Raw genomic sequence first — 6,367 nt, forward strand, 5'->3', positions numbered from 1 at the left:
GAAGAGAAAGGACTCAAGGAGACAAGTTTACTGCCACAAATGACAAGCCTTGGGAGGACTAACAAACCTTGATGGATCATCTAAATACCAGACCCTTTTATATCAAAAATATATATCAACAAATAGAGATTGCTGTTGGCCAAATCCATCTTCGACAATGGCAGCTCCATGAAATTAAAACAACTACCCATTGCAAGTATATATTGTCAAGGTTTTTAAAATCGAAACGGACAACGAATCGATCAGGGGTTTGAAACTCGGGTCGAATGATCTGACCATTCTAACCGAATGAACAGTTCATTCTAACAAAAAAATAAAAAATAAAAAATGGCTAAACCATTGAATGGTTCAAACGATTTAACCACCCGAATTAATAATTTACTAACCAAATCAATAATTTTTAATAAAATTCCGATTTTAAGATAAAATAGAATCATCACCTAATCGGTTCCCGATTTTTCCAATCCAACCATCCCGTTCAATCCGATTTTGAAAACCATGTATATTGGATTCTTGGATACAGTGTGCTAGAGGTAGAGGGCTTATATATATTCTAAAGCTGATTTTCAGCTCAATTAATGTTCTATCCTTGAAACATGTGATAAGCTATATAGCCATGTGACCAAGAATTTGTTTATTGTGATAAATCTGCTTGCTAGTCAAAATATTCCTTCTATACATGGTCATTTGATGTATTAATTGTCCATATAATGACCCACTTGCTAATTAACTGTCCTCCTACGTGGGGCTCATAATTTATTCAGTTTGGGAGGGTTTTAGTGTTAATTGAGCTGCATTGATTGAACTGTTTCAAAGAATTTATCAAAATTAATTTTACTAGAAAGTTGATTTCTCTGTTTCGGCCAGGGCAATGCCTGTGCCTTTACAGTTTTGCATTGAGAATATATCCATACTTGTTTACTTTATTTTATGGAAAGATATTCCTAATGCATGGTTGCAAGAGGCTATTGGGACGGTGTGAGCGTATGCTTGCACTGATCGAAGCCGAATTTGGTTTCTCAATAGCTCTATTATGTATGTGCCTTAAATTCTTTGTGGCAACTCGCTTTATGAATATGCTCCCGAATTAATTTGAAAAAAACCCGAAGGCAAAATTTAATAGTGGTTTGTGGTGGAAGCATAGGACTTGGGTCTAGCGGTCCAAGCCCGTAACCCACCACAAATCACCATTGGGGGTGTGGGGGCGCAACCCTCGTGGCAGTATAGACTCTATCCATATTCATCTTATAGGTCCGAACTGAATACAAAGAGTTTTGTATTTCAAGGGTTCCCTCTCTTGTAAACAGAGTATTAGTATTGTGAGAGAAGAGTGAGATATTAGATGTATTTGGGCTTAGAGTTTTCTGTGAATGAACAATTCTATATTTCTTCTCTATTATTATCAGCTACATAGTGGATTTTTGTTCCTCCTTCACCCGTGAATATAGGCTATAAGCTGAACCACATAAATCTGTATATTTTTTCTGTATTTATTTCTCTTGACCTCTGCTTTTACTTTTAGTTTGAATGTCATTTAAATCTGTTTGCTAATACTTGTGAGGAGTAAATTGATAAATCGGGTAATTAATCACGAACCCGCATTGATGTTATATTAGGTCCTATAATATGTGATTTTCTTGTGAGAGTATCAATTATTTGGATAACCGATATACCCTCGTGGAGGACAGGTAAATTGCTTTACCCTGGAGACGGTCAAGTAACTAAAGCCTTGGACACACTTGCCCACATAAACTCATGTACGTGAAAACTAAATACCAATGGGGCCTATATATTTATGGACTTTTCATTTTTCTAGGTTTTCGTAAATATAACTTCAGGGATTTTTGTATAAAATTTTAATTTGTAACACTAAAAGCCGCTGCCTTATTTCCAACTCAAGTCATCCACTCTAGGCCATGAAACAAAGTGGAGGGAGACCAAAATCTCAACTCAGAAGAGATCAATTTGTGCCGCATCCTGCTCTCAAGCATTTATTGAAGGTAGTATTTGGATAATACAGCTAATAGACACATGAACACTACGTACTTGTATCCTTGTTCTATCATGTGACCATGGATGGTTGTGTTTGATGCACATAAAAATAAAATGGTTTATGTTCTTCATTGTGACAGCAATTAGAGCTGTCACCTTATTTAACTACATTTAATTGATTCTATTCCTCTATCTGGCTTCACCTTATTAATCGAAGTTGACTTCTTAGTTTGAAAGTTAATAATATGCAAGATTAAAAATATCGATACGTCTTGATTTTTTTTTTTTTTTTAAATTCGGTTTAAGGTCCATCCACTCCTCTAAATTGGTCAAAACCCTGATACTAAGGGCATATTGAAAATTTTCCATACAATAAGTATTAACCAATATGAACTGATACATGTCTATTTTTTAAACCTTGTACTGATATAACATCATCCTCAGGACTATGACTTTTGGCGAGTCCCTAGCATCTAAACATAGTAAGACCAGTGTTTTAAAATTAGACCCGAAGGTTGAACCGCTTTTCATTCTGGGTCAATGGGTCATCCTGTGTTTCATCTTTGTTAAAAATATCAAAAAATTAAAATAATACTAAAAACCTGTAATCTATTGAATGGATTCGACAGATCAATAGTTCAACCCTACGGATTGATGGGTGTTAATAGTTTCTTTTTGTAAAATAGCAGGAGGTTGACCCATAAGTTTGTACCCGGTCATTGTGTCTTTGGTCTCACTGGCCAAATCAATGATGGATTGAAAACATTGGTGCAGACCAAGGTATGATTATTATAATCCACTAAATAAAATCTAATCTCGGCTTATTGATTTACAAGTTTCTATAGTTTTTATAAAGCGTTTTGGTAAATCCATGATGCTGAAAAGGTATGATACGGGAAGAACTTTGATCAATCAAAACTACTGGCGAATTTTGATGAGTACCACCTGATTATTAACCGCATAGGTTCTTAGGAATTGATTGCTTACAACTTTTTAATTTTTTTTTCCAATGTCATACTTGAAGACATAATTTTTCTATTTTTTTAAGGCTAATGTTTAGACTTATTTGCATAGTAGGGTTGGGTGGAACTTTATTATTTATCAATAGAAAATGTTCAAACCTGAGCTTCAGCTTGACCTTTATCAAGCCAGAAGCATGTCTCAATAGTCAATACGAAGTAAAAGTAAATTTGAGACCCAAGCAAAATTTATTATATATAATATATTAATAAATGTGAATATATGTTTTTGTTATACATTAATATTTACTGATATATATTGTATTATATATAATATTATGGGGTTGGGCTTGGATTTGGGCCAGGCTTATATACAAAATTGGAAGCCCAATTCGAAAAATAATCAGGCCTGAGACTTATAGCCTGATATTGTGAGTCTCAAAATATGTGTTAGCTTGAAGCCTGGCCTATTAATTGTCAGGCCTAGATGTTCATGGGCCGGAATTGGGATTAGATTTAGCCAAATTTTGAATGGGCCCAGCCTGAAGCCTCAAGTCCGAAACAGTGTAAAGTCAAGCCCAAGGCCCAGCACATGAATAAGTCTAGTGGGTTGAGTCAGGCTTATTTACTAAAGCCCATGCCCATCCTGTCCTGTTCTTTATAGGGTCAGGCGGGGCTATTCAGCCCATGAACAAATCTATTGAGGTTGCATTTGGATACACCCCGATTTTAGGCTTTGTGCAAGTTGCCAACTAGTTGGTTGATAAGCCTCGGCTGGACTGGCTGGTTGTAGTGGAGATTTGAGATCCAATCTTGCCTTTACAAGGGTTGTAGTGGTTATGGGTTTGAGGAATGGCTTGTCTCTGTTGTGTAGCTGGAAAAAAAAAATATATACAAATACAAATTTATAGAGTACAAAAACTTTGTATTTTGTATGTATTTGCACTGTGTATATTTATATTTATATTTTTTTTCAAACTGAGCATTTAAAACAAAATTTACCAAACATTGAAAACACCTTTTTGCTTAATTTTATTTTCCACAGCACAAAGCTCAAAAGCAAAAGTTTATCCAAACAAGTCTAATTTTACATAGAAATGGTGCCATTTTTCTTGCCTTGTTGGTTTTAGACCGTATTAAGGGCGAGGCGCTATACTCTACACCTACCTATTTAATGGATTAATGGGTTAGTGGCAAGATACATATTTGACCTACTGACACAACATGGAGAGCTATGCTTTCAACTTGGCATTAATTGAGTGGATTCGCCTTGAGGAAAGGGAATCCTGATCAAATTCTGTATAAATTCACCATTATAATATAATTGAGTTATGCCCAAACAAAACCAAGTTCACGTTTGGTCGGTTGACTCAGGAGTCCTGTATTTCTTAAGGCTCTGTTTGATTTGTTAGAAAGAGGTGGGGAAGATGGAATATTTTTAGAAAGGCTCTGTATTTCCACTTTCCCATGTTTGTTTTGTGAGACACACGAAAATGGGATGGGAAGGGGGCCGTACTTTCTCAAAAACTGGGATTTGAGGTCACACAAAAACAGTGCGACCCCGGTGAAAAATAAAGGGAAAGAGTATCGGGCTTGCTTGTTAAAAGAGTTTGTTGTGTCTTCTCCACCTCCTATGCCCAATAGCAACGTCCAACCTTCCGGTGACATTTTCAGATAGATGGTTGTCTCCACTTCCTATGCTGCAATCACAGTGGGCCTGGCTGCCATGGTTTTCGACAACCAATGCCAATGCTCTCTCTCTCTCTCTCTCTCTCTCTCTCTCTCTCTCTCTCTCTCTCTCTTCAGCATTTGATTTCCTTCTACCATTTTACTTCGATCAAGATATAACCTATTTTTTCTTGAAAAAACAGAGCTCTTTTCTTCTCTTTAACTCTCCATCTCTTACTCTATGTTATCTCCCCTGTCTACTACATGGATATTACTGTTCTCCTAATACAATGATTTCCACCAAATGTTTCCAAACACCACTATCGTTCCTTCCATTAAAATTGTGATTTTCATAAATTATTTCCAAATGCACTCAACTCATTCTGATAATTAATTATTTTCAGAATTTATCCAACTATAGAACAAATAGATGCCCTTCAACTGTAACAGATACAATGTTCAAAGTCCAGAAACCAATAAACGAATCCCAACTTTGGCAAGCCAGTAGTGTTGAAGCCCAGCTTTAAATCTCCTCTAAACCTGAAAAATTGCAATCACTCACCATATGTTCGACCAAATTCCCTGTCAAACACCTTCGCTTGGAACAGTCTCATCCAAGCCCATGTCACCAGTCGTGATCCCTATCATCTAATTTGGAGCCTATGGGCACTTGAAATCACTACAGGAAGAAAAAGAATTTATGACTCATGATACTACAGGACAAAGTGGGTTAAAGTGCCTTCTCACAAATGCCATTTCATGGATAGCAATGGTCCGTTGTTATGTGAAAAATTATGGATTCAATGAGAGTTTGAAAATTTTTAGAGGGACAATTGATTTTTGGAGCTAAATAGTTTTATTTTCAACTCAGATTTATGTCATGTTTTTTCTCAATATTTTTCTCATAAACCAAATGATGGAAAATAAAAATTTCACACTTTCTCATTGCATCCCATCCCATCCTTTCTCATCCCACCCAAATCATCCAAATCATCCCACAATCCAAACAGAGCCTAAATGTTTTTTAAGTGTAGTTTGAACCTCTAATTTCAGGTTTTTAGTACATCAGTTGAAGTACTACTGGTACCATCTTGAAAATGAAGACTAGAACATTTTTCATTTGAGGCATTGACAAAATTGAAGTCCAAAGTAGATCACAATAGCAGTTTTCTTTAATTGTTTGTTTGATCTGGTGTCATGCTTTCCATGGAGTCCGGAACCTCTCTTGACATTCGGTTGGATGTTGCGATTGTCTTCAATTTTATTCATGAAGCTGACCTCAAATGATGGATGACCCATTCATGCTCATTTTGGTTGAGATCAATTGCCTTAGGGGATCAAATTCCTGGTTACTACCCTGTAATTTGGGCCTAGTGCCACTTTGGTCATTGAACTTTAAAATGCGACAATTCAGTACCCAAACTTTTAAAACGTGACAATCTAGTATTTGTCGTTAATTGGTTGTTAATTAGTCGTTAAGGGCATGTTCGTTTCCTCTTAACTCTTATCTCTTAAGAGGAATCTTTTAACTTTAAGAGAAAAATAGTTATTCATTTCCTCTTATCTCTTATTTCTTAAATTGCAATCATACAACTTTTTGCTTTTCAATAATACCCCCAAAAGATAAACAAAAACTCTCAAAATAAATATTTGATAATTTTCAGAATTCAAAATAACATTTTTTACATTTCAAAGGAAAGTAAAGTTCACCAATACCAATATACCTCTTAATGTAATTATTACACTTT

This window comes from Nelumbo lutea, chromosome 3, assembly GCF_056320005.1.
Source record: "Nelumbo lutea isolate HS-2025 chromosome 3, American lotus-T2T, whole genome shotgun sequence".
NCBI classification, from domain to species: domain Eukaryota; kingdom Viridiplantae; phylum Streptophyta; class Magnoliopsida; order Proteales; family Nelumbonaceae; genus Nelumbo; species Nelumbo lutea.